Source organism: Fundulus heteroclitus, unplaced genomic scaffold (assembly GCF_011125445.2).
Source record: "Fundulus heteroclitus isolate FHET01 unplaced genomic scaffold, MU-UCD_Fhet_4.1 scaffold_79, whole genome shotgun sequence".
NCBI classification, from domain to species: Eukaryota; Metazoa; Chordata; class Actinopteri; order Cyprinodontiformes; family Fundulidae; genus Fundulus; species Fundulus heteroclitus.
The window spans coordinates 716,278-731,276 of NW_023397241.1; the positions used below are offsets into that span (position 1 = coordinate 716,278).

The window sequence follows — 14,999 nt, forward strand, 5'->3', positions numbered from 1 at the left end:
CCGGTGCTACTGAGGGGGAAGCTGGAGGACGCTGGGGTGGACAAACATCTGGCTGACTGGACCATGGACTACCTCACTAACCGCCCTCAGTACGTGCGGCTGCACGGCTGTCAGTCAGAGGTGGCACTTTGCAGCACCGGGGCCCCCCAGGGCACCGTTCTGTCTCCGTTTCTCTTCACCCTATACACCTCGGACTTCACCTACAACACGGACAGCTGCCACCTTCAGAAGTTCTCTGACGACTCGGCCATTGTGGGCTGTGTGTCTGAGGGGAACGAGGTGGAGTACCGGTCGGTCATCATGGACTTTGTGGACTGGTGTGAGAAGAACCATCTGTGCTTAAACACCAGTAAGACCAAGGAGATGATGATCGACCCCCACATGCAGGTGGGGGTCTTCTCCTGAAGACCCCCACCTGCATGTGACCTCACTCACCTGTGAACATCCAGGGGCAGGACATAGAAACTGTGGAGAGTTTCAAATACCTGGGTGTTCACGTCAACAATAAGCTGGACTGGACACATAACACCGACGCCCTGTATAAGAAGGGCCAGAGCCGGCTCCACCTTCTGAGGAGGCTGAGGTCCTTTGGAGTGAGCCGGCCTCTGCTAAAAACTTTTTATGACTCTGTGGTTGCCTAAGCCCTCCTCTGCGCTGTTGTCTGCTGGGCTCCTGGCAGTGCAGAGCGGGACAGAAAGCGGCTGAATAAGCTGGTGAGGAAGGCCACTTCTGTCCTAGGCTGCACTCTGGACTCAGTGGAGGAAGTAGCTGAGAGGAGGGTGTTGTCCAAGTTCACATCCATCATGGACAACACCTTCCACCCCCTGCACCAGACTGTAGAGGAGCTGAGCAGCTCCTTCAGTGCAAGACTTAGACACCCTGTCTGTAAAAAGGAGCGCTACCGCAGGTCATTTATTCCTGCTGCTATCAGATTTTACAATGCTGCACTGTAACTGCAACTGTGACCATAACTGTAATAATTAATGTGCAATAACCAAGGTGCAATAATCTATTTAATACACTGTACTACAACACGTGCAATAATCCTGATGTAGTGACTTCTGCTGCTATCACCACCTGAACATAAGTCAGCCCACATGTATGTATGTATGTATGTACAAATGTATACAATGTATATGCACGTACATACGCGTAGGTGCGTATGTAAGTAGGCGCATAGATATATGTATATATTTAAGTATATAGATATATATATATATATATATATATATATAGATATGTTTATATATATATATATATATATATATATATATATATATATATATATATATATATATATATATATATATATATATATATATATAGACCACTAAGGATGTAAATGAGACATCATATGCCCATTCCTATTTCCTTTTTTGTATTTTTTGGTATTCTTTCTCATCCATTGTATATATGAAGATTCACTGTATATAACTGAATGCACCTTCCCTACTCTGCACCTTCTTGTATGAGCCGATGTGACGAGTGAATTTCTCCATTGTGAGATCAATAAAGACTATCTTATCTTATCTTATCTTAAACAATTATCCTCAACCCTTTCTCTGCCTTTAGGAATACAAAAAGTCGGCCCTCCAGGAAGAAAAAGACACTAGGAGATGAATGAAATCTCCTTACCTTTTGTGCGGCCGCGGGCTGTGTGTTTTTCTTTCGGAATGACGTCCTGGCCGGAAAACGGAAGGTGGTACGCCGCCTTTTGGGTCCGGGTGGAAACACCAATTTGTTATTGTTTCACCGTGCCGTGTCTACGGTGAAGCACCCTCGGTGGACCCAGTTCGTTTTACCCAGTCAGGCGACCCCCACTTTACTACCTTGAATGTAGGATGCATAAAACAGACAAGTATGCTTTTAGTTATATTTTATCTACGTAAAGACAGAGAAATAGTTACAGTCACACCAGCGCTGATGGGCCCCTGATCGGCAGGAAGGCCTCGGGTGCTCATCACACAAACATTATAAAGTGATCTCGGGACACACCCATACAAGGGCGGTACACATCCAAACTGTGACATCAGCAGGTAAGCTGTGTCACCTCTGGGGTGGTATCTGATAGATATGTGCCAATCTTTTGGGTCAATGCCATCTAAGTGTGCCATGCAGTTCTGGGATAAACAGCTCGTTCCACTTGACCTTGTTGATATCCTAACAGACCCCCTGATGATGTGTCATTATGGCACATCACCAAAGATGATCAACCAGTGGAACGACAGCTCTCAGTCTGTCCCTCTCCCAGAACAGTCGGTCATTCCGTCCATTCCAAGCAATCCAAGCACATCAGCTTCCGGCTTCCAGAGTCCATCCATCTGTGATCTCCATGGCAGTCGATAGTGCGGCTCAGTCTCTGGGGTCACACAATCTCTGCTGGTGTGACTGAAAAGCACTTTGTAAAAACCAGTCCAGTTGTCCGTTAGCCATTTGTTATTGTTTCACCGTGCCGTGTCTACGGTGAAGCACCCTCGGTGGACCCAGTTCGTTTTACAGCTTTAGCGATGTTAGCCAGCATACCGGAGTTTTGTTGAAGTTGAGAGCCGAGTGTGTCAATTTTATCAGTCAGCTGCTTTATCGCGTTAAGAACAGCACACTTGTCATTTGAATCATCTGCTCTTGAGTCTTTCTTCTTAACAACTGGTGGGGTTTTAGCGGGAGAAAATGGGTCTTTCCTTTTAGAAGTTCCAGCGGTGGCATCAGCTTTAGCAGCATAGTCGTGGTTAGCTAAAGCTAACTCCTCAGCACGAGAGGAGGAGAGAGGAGATTTTTTGGACGCCATAAGTCTTCTGTCAGTTAGTTTTTCTTACCGTCTTGCGATTCATGATTAAAGAAGTTCGGGTGTTGAGTTGGCATTGGTTGGAAAGCCTTAAATCATTCTACAATGCTAAACTACATCGTATAGGAAATAGAGATATATAGAAAATAAAGACTTTTCTGGAATAAATGGATGTGTTGCTTTTTTTTTTAATAGCCTTTATTAGAATATTCTTTATCATATACAGAAAGAAATAAGCACAACTTTCAGTGAACAATCGCCAGGTGTTTGAACAAATATAACAATAATAAATGAAAATAAATAATAGTAAAAAATAATAGTAGTAATAAAGTAAAGTTACAGGTAGCATCATGTAATGGGATTATATAAATACATTGAATTTAGAGAATAAAGATACAGTTTTAATAGCTTTTTTGTTATTGGAGGAGGACAATGTAGAAAAATAAGTTGTTGCTTCCTTTAAAAAAGAGATATGTGATGTCATACCATAAAATGGAGCATCATTGAGCGAGCATATAAATAATAAAGATAATGAAATAATTCAAAAACAAGGCACCATAAACATCACACCGCTTGCACACTTGAATTGTGTCCGAAATAAAATAATAACAAAATCGTACTAAAGTAAAATAATAAAATAATAACAAAGGGCAATCTTATGTTAAATCAAAGTGTTCCAACAAGGATGATAATTTGACAGCAGGTTTGGATTTAGTCAGTCTCAGAGACTTATAATATAGATCAAAGTAATTTTTCCAATGGCCAAAAGTGGGCTTTGTTTTAAAATACCTACATCTATGAATGAAAAATGTTCCTATCAGTATTAGACAGTTTCCCAAATGTTCAAGAGCCTTATTTTCACTTTATAAACTAAATAAATTTATTGTGTCAGATAGTGGAGACAAAACAATGTTCTTACAGATTAGCCAGTTTTGGAAATCTTTCCAGAATTTAAATATTGGTTCACAAAAAAATAATAAATGTTTCAAACTCTCAATGTTTCTCATACAAAATACGTAATATTCTGTATCTAACTTAAACTTAGATGTCAAAAATTATTTAGTTGGCTATATTTCATTGATAATTTTGAATTGCATCTCTTTAGCTTTTGGTGGCAGAGGGTAAGTTATGTATTTAGTTCTTATTTTAATAATCTGATTTGCTGTAAAGTCCTTTAACATGTAATGTCTTCTAAATGGATTTGGGAAGTTCTTTTAAGAAGAAATTCCTCAACATCTTATTGTTACATCTAATATCTTGGATCTGAATACCTTCAGTCTGCAATGACCTCAGTATTGGGGAAATGTCTGAGTACAACAAAATATTTTTAACTAGGGATCTAAAAGAACAGGGTATAGATTTCAGCAGTTTGTTATACACTTTTTCAGAGCAATTTAGGTTGTACTGGGCACAAAAACGACAAAAATCCAAAAGGTTCCCCTCTGAATCCATTAAGTGACTAATAGACCAGATGCCTTTATACATACCACCCTTTCAAATACTGACTTTCTGTTGACCAAGATGTTACACAGGGGAAAACATGATGTTTCTTTTTTATTTTCAATTGTTGTGTTTTGCATGCTTGGATTGTTTTGTTTTTTCTGCTTTCCCCTTTACCAATCCAAACACACTGGACTGAAGCCGGTTGACGGAGGAGGCAGAGCTCACTAACTGCACAGCTGTGCTCAGGTTTCAGCAGAGGCTAATAAAAGGAGCTTGGAAGAAGGTGGGATTCGCATGTCAGAACAGACGGCCCAGTACACGGATGCAAGTAAACAAGGTTTGGGTGCCATCTTAGCTCAGGTGCAAAGTGGCAGAGAAAATGTGATCGCCTATGCTAATCGAAGTTTGCATCCTGCTGAAGGGAACGATGCAAATTACAGCTCTTTCAAGCTGGAACTTTTGGCTTTAAAGTGAGCCATCACCGAAAAGTTTAAAGACTACCTGACAGGGGCCAAGTTTACAATTTTTACAGATAACAATCCGGTGGCACACCATCAAACTGCTCACTTGGGGGCAACAGAACAACGCTGGGTAGCGCAGTTAGCCTCTTTCAATTTTGTTGTAAAATATCGGGCAGGGAAGGAAAACGTTAATTCTGATGCCTTGTCCAGATATCCAGCAGACACAGCACCAGAGGTCCAAGCTGCCTATGTGACTAATGTAGCAGCATCTCCAGATCCTCAGGAGCCTGGACTACAGACACAGGACTGGAAGACTGCTCAAGAGTCAGATATGGACCTGAAGGTTGTGCAAAGGTATGTGAGACAGGGGACTTTACCTGAAGCACAATCCAGAAAGGACTTGTCAGTCATCACATGCAGAATTTTGAAACAGTGGAGGAAACTCTTACTCCAGGATGGTGTTTGTCGAAAAATAACAGACTGTAAAACTAATGAAACTGTTTTCCAAGTTGTATGCCGCACCAGCAAGCGCAGAGAGGTGTGGGAGAAGTACCATCAAGCAACTGCCCATGCAGGAGTGGAAAGGACTTTGTCCAGAATCCACCAGTTCTTCTATTGGCCCAATATGGAGAAGGAGGTGCATCAGTTTCAGTTGGGCTGTGTTGTCTGCAGCCTGCAAAACAGGGTGGAGCCTAAGGCCCCACTGCACCCCATATCTATGTCTTACCCCCTTGAGGTTATAGGCCTAGATTTTCTTTCTCTGGGTAGACCTACAGATAGGTACCAGAATATTTTGGTCATGACCGATTGGTTCACACGCTACTCTTGGGCCATTCCAACCAAGGATCAAACTGCCCACACAACAGTTCAGGCGCTATGGTCACATGTGATACAGACGTTTGGTTGCCCAGCTAGATTTCATACAGACAGAGGGCAAAATTTTGAGTCTGCTCTAATGCAAGAGCTCTTTAAGTGCTACGATATCAGCAAAAGCAGGACCACTCCATATCACCCCTCAGTGAAAGTGTGGAAGTGTGGAGCGGATGAATCAAACTATTGAATATGTCTCTTGGAGCAGAGACAACACAGGTGGCCAGAGCACTTACCTGAACTATTGCAAGCTTATAACAACACCATCCATGGCTCTACAGGCTATGCCCCTTCATTTTTTTCCAATGCAGGTAAAACTGCAAATGGCTAATAAAGTGAATCTGAATCTGAATCTGATTTTTGATGTTTGGTAGACACTTGAGGCAGCCCGTGGATGTGGGTTTAGGAGTGGGACCATGCCACACTCAGCATGACATGGAAGGATGGGTCAAAGACCATCATGCAAAGTTGTCCTTTGCTTATGAACTTGCTAAACAGCACATGGCAAAAGCTGCTTGTCATAGCAAAAAGCAATATGACAAGAAAATGCAGGCTCTGCCTTTGGCACCTGGTGAGAGGGTGTGGGTGAGGGACAGAAATGGGAAGGGACAAGGTAAACTGCATCCAGGGTGGAATGACGAACCTCATGTTATTTTTTTTATTTTTTATTTATTTATTTATTTATTTTCTGCTTTCCCCTTTACCAATCCAAACACACTGGACTGAAGCCGGTTGACTGAGGAGGCAGAGCTCACTAACTGCACAGCTGCGCTCAGGTGTCAGCAGAGGCTTATAAAAGGAGCTTGGATAGAAGGGCGGGAAGAAGCTGACCCTGCAGGAGACAGACACGGACACACTGCCGAGCAAAGGAGCAGGTGGGATCCGCATGCCAGAACAGATGGCCTAGTACAGAGGATCAGGGCAGAATGAACCTCTGCCTGCGCCTGTAAGTAGCACTCTGCTTTTGAATAGAGTATCGGTCAGACAAAGGTCCTTCGAGAGAGTTTCGGAGCAGAGAGGCTGGCATCTTCTTGCTTGTTTCTTTCAGCTGAGGATCGAAGGTGCGCTGCAGACGGGTGGCCTCCACCAGAAGCATAATTTTAAGCGGAGCTCAACCCCTGGCCCTAATTGACTTTTAAGACAATTGGTGAATTTTGGATTTTAAAGGAAGAAAAGGACTCTTTTATGGTGCCACTATTTCTGTGACTTTCTTTTTGTGGAATAAATAATCTTGAACTGGATTGTTTAACTGTTTGGGTTCTTGAGTTGGTTGCTCTCCCTTGTGATCAAGACAGAGCGTGGGGCCATATTGGCCACCACAAATGCCTGTTATTCCAAATAGGAATGTTGTGTGGAGTAAAGTTATGTTTGTAAATTAATTTCCAATACAAGAGTACTTGCTGATGAAATGCAGAGAGTTTGACTTGCAATGAACTACAGCTAAAGACACATCGTAAAAGGAAATCAATTCCTCCCATTTTTAAAATTAAAATGGGGGATCGTAAACCAAAAGGAATCTGTATTTTTAAGAAAACTTTTAGCAATTTTAATTTAAGGACCCCATTCATTACATCAAAATCAATAACATTTAGCCCTCCTTCATCCAATGATTTAACCACATCTTTTCTTATGTAATGGCATCTATTCTTCCAAATGAATTTCAAAAGAATATCATTAGTTCTCAAATCAAGAATAGAATTTAAAATTCTTCTTCTAACGTATAAAGCCCTTAATAATCAAGCTCCATCATATATCAGAGCTCTGATTACCCTAGAGGTTCCTAGAGTCTCTAAAAGTAGAATGGGAGGCAGATGCTTTAGCTATCAGGCTCCTCTCCTGTGGAACCAACTCCCAGTTTTGGTCTGTGGGGCAGATACCCCGTCTACTTTTAAGACTAATCTTAAAACTTTCCTTTTTGACAAAGCTTCTAGTCAGAGTGGCTCATGTTACCCTGAGCTACCTCTATAGTTATGCTGCTATAGGCTTAGGCTACTGGAGGACATCAGGATCTATTTTTCTCACTCTACTGATTTCTACTGTTCTCCAGTTTTGCATTGCACTGCATTGAAATGACTGTTGTCATTTCAGCTTTTAACTTTTTGCTCTCTCTTTTTTTCTTCATAGTAGGTACACATGGTCTGACATTCTGTTAACTGTGACATCATCCAGAGAAGACAGATCACCAGCTATTACCATCTAATGTAGAACAGATTACTGGATCAATGTGTGCTTCTGTGCTTTTTTTGTCTGTCTTGTTGTGTCTCTGCTCTGTCTTCTGTAACCCCCAGTCGGTCGAGGCAGATGACCGTTCATACTGAGCCCGGTTCTGCTGGAGGTTTTTCCTTACCACTTGTAAGGGACCGAGCCGAAAAAGCAGAGAAGCACAGGGAAGTCTTTGAGGAAAAATAGTAACAAAATTTGTTTAGCACACAGGAACATACTGTTTTTTCTTCTCCTTCCTCTCTTAAACTGACACACAAGGGAAACATATACACTGGTTGATCAGACCATTTTGACACAAGAGGGGAACATAAAATACATTTACCTAAACAAAACTACAACAAAAGACCAAACTAATCAGTGCATTACTAAAATCAGCAACCTATGAGGAAGAGGACTTAAATGGTTAAACTTCCCAAATTTAATTACAAAAGACAAAACCACATAGAAAAACCTAAACATTTCCAACTCCCCTTCTAAAACTAAGTGGAAGAGTCCAACTAAGCCTCCTTGTCATGGAGATCTTTTGCAGCTGGGGACTCCTTTCCTTTACTGGCCACACCCACATGACAGCCTCCCAGGAACTGGCAACTCAGATGAAAAGTATATTAGTTTAAAGTAAACCAAAAACACAAGAAATGACAATGAGTCAACTAAATGTGTGCACCCAAATAGTTAACCAATGTCAAATCAAAGTGAAAAAGTGAAATGTGTTAAAGTAAAATATGACATTTATTTAAATGAAATCATTACCAAATCATTTGTTGTGTGGTTGCACATGTGGCCATCACACTCCCCATCCCTTCAGAGTCCTCACAACGCCAACGAGAGAGGTAGTCTGCTGTCAGGTTACATTTACCCGGGATGTGCTCCACGGTGAAGCGGAAAGGTTGCATAGCCAGGTACCATCGCGTGATGCGGCCGTTGGTATCCCTCATCCGCTGCAACCACTTGAGGACCTTATGATCAGTCTGCAGGGTAAACTCTCTTCCCAGGAGGTAATATTTTAAAGAGTCAAGGGCCCACTTAATTGCAAGGGCCTCTTTCTCCACTGTAGAATAACGAGTCTCCCTTGGGAAGAGTTTACGGCTGATGAATGCCACCGGATGTTGATCTTCTGCTGGACCCTGCAGAAGGACGGCTCCTATGCCCCTCTCTGAGGCATCTGTCTGCAGAATAAATAGCTTTTCAAAGTCAGGGCAATGAAGAACTGGGCTCTTACCCAAAGACTGTTGAATGTCCTTAAAAGCTGCCTCAGCTCCTTTTGTCCACTGGATCACCATAGGACATTTTGACCCAATCATGTCAGTTAGTGGAGCAGCTCTGGCAGAGAAGTTGGGGATGAACCGCTGATAGAATCCAGCCATCCCTAAAAAGGATCTCAGCTGTTTCCTGGTTCAGGCCAGAGGGCAAGACTCGATGGCATGCACTTTCCGGACCTGTGGCTTGATGACTCCATTCCTAATAACAAACCCTAGGTATTCAGTTTCAGACTGCGCCAGAACACATTTCTCAGGGTTGATAGTCAGGCCTGCAGATTGTAGACGCTTGAGATGCTCCTCCCAGGAACCACTGTAGATCACAATATCATCCAGGTAAGCACATGCATAGTTGTCACATCCATTTAGTACCTGATCCATCAGCCTTTGGAAAGTTGCTGGAGCACCATGCAGTCCAAACGGCAAAACGGTAAACTGGAACAGTCCCCAAGGTGTCCGAAAGGCTGTCAACTCCTGGGACGACTCTGATAGGGGAACCTTCCAGTAACCCTTACACAGGTCGATGGTGGTCAGGTATTTTGCTTTTCCCAGACGCTCAATGATGTCATCAATGCATGGTGTAGGGTAGGAATCAAACTTGGACACAGAGTTCAGGTGTCTAAAATCGATACAGAAACGGATTGAGCTGTCCTTCTTTGGGACTAAAACCACAGGATTGCACCACTCACTCTTTGAGTACTCAATGATCCCCAAAGCAAGCATCAAGTCCACTTTCTTTTTCAAGGAAACAAGAAGACGCTCTGGAATCCTGTAACTCATCCGTTTCACTTGTGCTTCCTCCTTCAAAGTTATGTGATGTTCAATAATATTAGTGTGACCTGGATACTCCTAAAATATGTCTGGATGACACAAAGCTCTGACCTGATTTTGTTGAACAGCTGACAAATGTCCCAAATCCAAAGCCACAGGTGCTGATGAGGGCAGATACTGATCGTCCACCAGCTCTTCCTCCACCGATCTGATCAATAACACAGCAGCCTTCTGTCGTGGTCTTTCCTCCCATTCCTTGAGAATATTTACATGCAGAACTTTGTTGGAATGCCTTTTACCTGGAATGGCAACTTGGTATGTGGTGGGTCCAAACTGTTTCACCACTTGAAATAGACCCTGCCATTTAGCCAAAAGCTTGTTGTCACAGGATGGCAGCATAACTAGGACCTTTTGACCCAGGCTGAAAGTCCTATGTCACGCAGACCGATCATACCAAGTCTTCTGGTACTTCTGTGCCTCAGCTATATGCTGCTGAGCGAGCTCTGACATCTTTTCCAGTTTCTCTCTCATCTGTACAATGTAAGAAACCACATCAGCTTCCTTACCCCCTTGTTCTCCAGTCCAGGTCTCCCTGAGTAGAGCCAGAGGCCCCCTCACCTCATGACCGTACAGCAATTCGATTGGTGAGAAACCTGTAGATGCCTGGGGAACTTCCCTATAAGCAAAGAGTAGGTAGGGGAGCCATTGATCCCAATCAGAACCAGCCTCATTCACAAACTTACGGAGTATTTGCTTGAGTGTTTGATTGAACCGCTCTGTCAAGTTGTCAGTTTGATGGTGGTAAGGAGTAGTTCGCACTCCTTTAATTCCCAACAGCTGGTACACCTGTTTCAGCAGTGTGGACATGAAGTTGGTACCCTGGTCTGTTTCAATCTCACATGGAAAGCCAACTCTGGAGAAAAGCTGCACCAAGGAGAAAGCTACTGCCTTTGCTTTAATAGATTTTAGTGGAAACACCTCAGGATATTTGGTTGCGTAGTCAGTAATCACCAACATGTAGCAGTTACTGGCTCTGCTTCGCTCGAGTGGACCCACAATATCCATGCCAAGCCGCTGAAAAGGGACACTAATAATGGGAAGAGGTTGAAGTGGTGCTCTGGAGGGTAATCTATTGGAGGTAACCTGGCACTCAGGACATGTCTTACAAAACCTGGCCACATGAGTTCTTAGGCTCGGCCAGTAGAAATGTTGCCTTATACGAGCAATGGTCTTGTGTTTCCCCAGGTGGCCAGCCCAGGGAATGGAATGGGCCAAGACCAGTACGACATCACGTGCTCCTTTAGGCACCACCAACTTTCTAGCTGAGCCCTGTAGGTGATAAAGGGTGCCCTTTTCAAAGACATACTTCCCAGAACCAGATTTAAACACTGTCCCTTCTTTCCCTTTCTGTGCTTCCTGTAACAAGATAGCTAGGTTGGGATCATCATGCTGCATTTGGCTCATGTTTAGAGACACTTTAAGATTCAATGGAGCATCCAAGACCCCTCCAGGTGTCATGACTGTATGTTGATACTTCTCTTGCCTTTTCTGCCTGCGGGATTTCCGTGTCTTGCCAGGCTGTACATCTAAATCTGCATCATAAAAGGGTAGGGCCCTCAAAGTCACAGAAGGTTCGTCAACCTGCCTGACCTGGGACCTGGTAACGGCAATATTACAGATATGAGAATCCTGCACTAAATCAAACAGGACTGGTAAGTCGCTACCCAACACAACTGGGAAAGGAAGCTTATCTGCAACTCCCACATTCAGAAGGTAAGGTTGCCCCTGTACCTCCATATAAATGTCCGCTGTGGGGTAGAATCTCTCGTCTCCATGTACACAACAAATAGGAATAGTCTCAGAGGTGCAAACAACATTAGCTGGTATAAACTGTCTTTGCACCAGAGTCTGCACACTGCCGGTATCAACTAAGGCTTTCAATGTTTTCCCATTAATCTTTACAGTTGTCACTTTTATTGAATGTCCATCACAACCTGTAAATGCACTTTTATAGGGAACCACACACATTTGGGTTAGCTTAGGGGGATTCTTCGGGCACATTGGTTTCGTATGCCCTTCTTGTCCACACAGATAACATATGGGCACTTTATAGTACTGCTTTGTGACATTTGCTGGTTCATTCTCCCTTAGGGAAGTCTTACCCCCACCAGGAACTTTCTGCTGGTATTGAGAGGTTGTTGGTCTGCGGGTGTCCTTTGCAGCCTTCCAGGTGGAGTAGCTCCATGGTTGTCCTTTCTTCCGAGCAGCCACAAACTGTTCTGCCAACTTAGCAGCCTGGGCCGCTGATGAAGGATCATGCTCCCGGCTCCACACCTGAAGCTCAGGGGATAGCATGTGCAGATATTGTTCCAAGATGATAATTTCACCCACCTCTTTTACAGTTTTATCTCTTGGTTGGATCCACTTGTCATACAGCTCCTTCAATCTGACATAAAGTTCTTTAGGAGTCTCTCCAGGTCCAACATCTGTGGAACAAAATCTCTGCCTATAGGTTTCTGGATTAATATCGTATTTCTTTAGGATAGCCTCCTTGACATGTTTGTAGCTATCAACATCATCCATATCCATATGCACATAAGCGCTTCTTGCTTTACCAGTTAGCAGTGGTATAAGGCGAAAAACCCATTCAGACTTGGGCCATCTACATGATGCAGCAATCCTCTCAAATGTTATAAGAAAGTGTTCAATGTCATCAGTTTCTGACAATCTTTCAAGTCTAGGTTCTGGTGTAGGAGAAGTCCGGGCCTGTACCTCCAACTGAAGCATTTGAAACTGGTGCTGCAGGGACTTAAACCGCTGCTCCTGGCATGCTGACTCCTCCCTCCACCGTACATCATGAGCCTCTTGCTGACCCATGTGAGCCTAAAGGATCCCAGCCAGGTCAGACAGCGTTGGTTCTCGAACATCCTCTTCTCTGTCTGCTACCCCTCCAGACGATCCTGGCCCGGATGGATCCAATTGCTCCTCCTGAGCAGCCTCCTCAGGCAGCTCCACACAAACTCCTCTGGTGTTATGTCCTCCACGCTGCATTATCCACCTGTTATGGGAGTTTTGGGTGGAATTCTAAGCAATAGTAACTGAGTTCCCATCTTTACTAAATGACGAGACGGTGGTAATAACGTTCCAGCACTTTTATTGAGAAACAGAGCAGAGATTCACATAGATGGAAAGTAATCGCACCCCACGGTTCCGCTGCAGTCTCTGTCTGCCCTGTCTCTGCCTGTGTCGCTTTTCGGGCTTCCCCTAATACTGCACCGTGGCCTTCCCATTAGACAAAACAAAGACAGTCTATCGTAAACAATCAGTATCCCTCAGCAGCTGCAGCATTTGGCCTTGCAATCAGAAAACAGTGGATCTTATACACAGACATCAGGTCTCCAGGCCTCCTCTGTCCGAGTGGTGTGAGGCCATAGTGACTTCAGAATAATAATTCTTATAACATTCCTCTCTTTTTTTTTTTTTTTTTGATGATGGCGTCGTCAGCATCAAGACAAAACAAGATGACCCATCACTTGAAAATGTGAACAAAGCACAGAGAACCCATTTCTGTAAACTCATAAAGTGGGACCCAAGGGGTTCCCGTGTTGGAACCGGGTAGTGCTGGAACTTTTAGTACAGATCAACATGAATGCTTCAAAGAGGTTTAACACACAAGATCAAAGATTTAGCTTTTGTCTACAATTTAGGATTCATCTAATTAGGTAAGGCCTGTTTTAGGTACCTATGCGCACATTATTTTAAAATTACATCAGACTATGGTAAGCTAAACCTATTCAGTAACCAAGGTCGAATCCGTCTACTCTGACCCACCCTGAATACCCTCCTACTCCTTTCCCCACTCACCCCTACGATGGACAATAATCCACCACTCCAAACCTACAACACCAGGAGCAAAGGCAGGAGAGGTTCAGTGCGGGCAGGGGAACCCCAGAAAAAGCTACCCCCCCAGGGGATAGTAAAAACTGGTAAGGCCCCCCTCCCAGGGAGATCTGCTCTCGGCCAATCTGAGCCTGAAAACCCTGTATTGAATCTATGTGTTAACATTACCAGCTAATATTAAAGGATCTTTAGAGCCAATCCGATCCTGGTTCTTCCCATATCAAATCAAAAAGGTGCATAAACCATAGATCTTTGTGTGTCTGAAGCAAACAGTTTCCATTTTTTACCATAAAACCATATTGATCAACATGATGTAATATTAAAGTGTAGATCTCATAACACAAAAAAATCAAACATGTGAGTCAGTGGAACAGAGCAGTTAAACAAACAGCAACACAATATGAGAAGAGTCCTAAACGTCAAGAACGCAAAGTTAAGGAAGCCTTCAGGCCCTTCAGGCACAAGGCAGAAAATAATCTAATCGCGCTTAGGGTCTCTTCAGGCAACTCCTCCCGTTGAAGAATAAGGAATCAGAGTTCTCTGGCTTCTTCATTCCCAGTCCTCTTCTTGGTTCCTCCTCGCAGGCTGGACGATTGAGCTGGATGGTAATAAGCGTTCAGTTCTGGATGGGCACTGAGCATTTTATTTTGCATTTCTCTCTAATAAAACACTTTGTGAAGATGGTCTGCAGACACGAGTCCTTGTTTCCACTTGAGAACAGAAACAAGGTGTAATTAGTGTTCTTATCAAAACCCCTTTCATGTGTCATTTATTAAAACATTCTCCAAGCACTTTCACATTCAAGATATTTCTGTGCACAATTATTTAGCTCTCAGAATTCTGCAATTTAATTATTAATTAAAATAGTAATCTTTAAGTTCAAATGTATCTGCAGTAAATTCATAATAATTCTTAACAGAATGCTTTTAATGTGTGTCTTAACTGTTGTTGTCTGACAGTTGAAGTTCTCTGCAACATAATTTCATCAACATATTCGTTTCATGACATTTCCCATTTATTTTGAAAACCCAACTGAGAAAAAGAAAGCCTTTCCATGTGAAAGCCTTTTCCCTCTCTCCCTCTTTTTCTCCCTATTTGTCTAGGCCTCTGCAATCTGATCTATGATCTATGTATTCTGAGTGCCTGGTCAGGAAGGGTTAAGGTTCTCTGAAGCTTTCTGTTTTCAGCAACCCTGAAAACCCAGAACCCTTTACAGTCAGTGTTAGGTGTCAGGTAACCTGTGGGACCACCTCGTCGTCTCTCTGGTTCCACCAGCTGTGTCAAGTCCACAGC

At 43.2% G+C, this 14,999-nt stretch overlaps 1 long non-coding RNA gene across 1 annotated transcript; it reads left to right on the plus strand.

Annotated features, from left to right (window-relative positions):
- The first annotated feature begins 4,340 nt into the window (after positions 1–4,340).
- LOC118562014 lies at positions 4,341–6,767 on the plus strand. Its single transcript, XR_004930438.1, has 3 exons — positions 4,341–5,040; positions 6,285–6,502; positions 6,605–6,767. It is a non-coding gene; the product is annotated as an uncharacterized LOC118562014 (long non-coding RNA).
- The last annotated feature ends 8,232 nt before the right edge of the window (positions 6,768–14,999 follow it).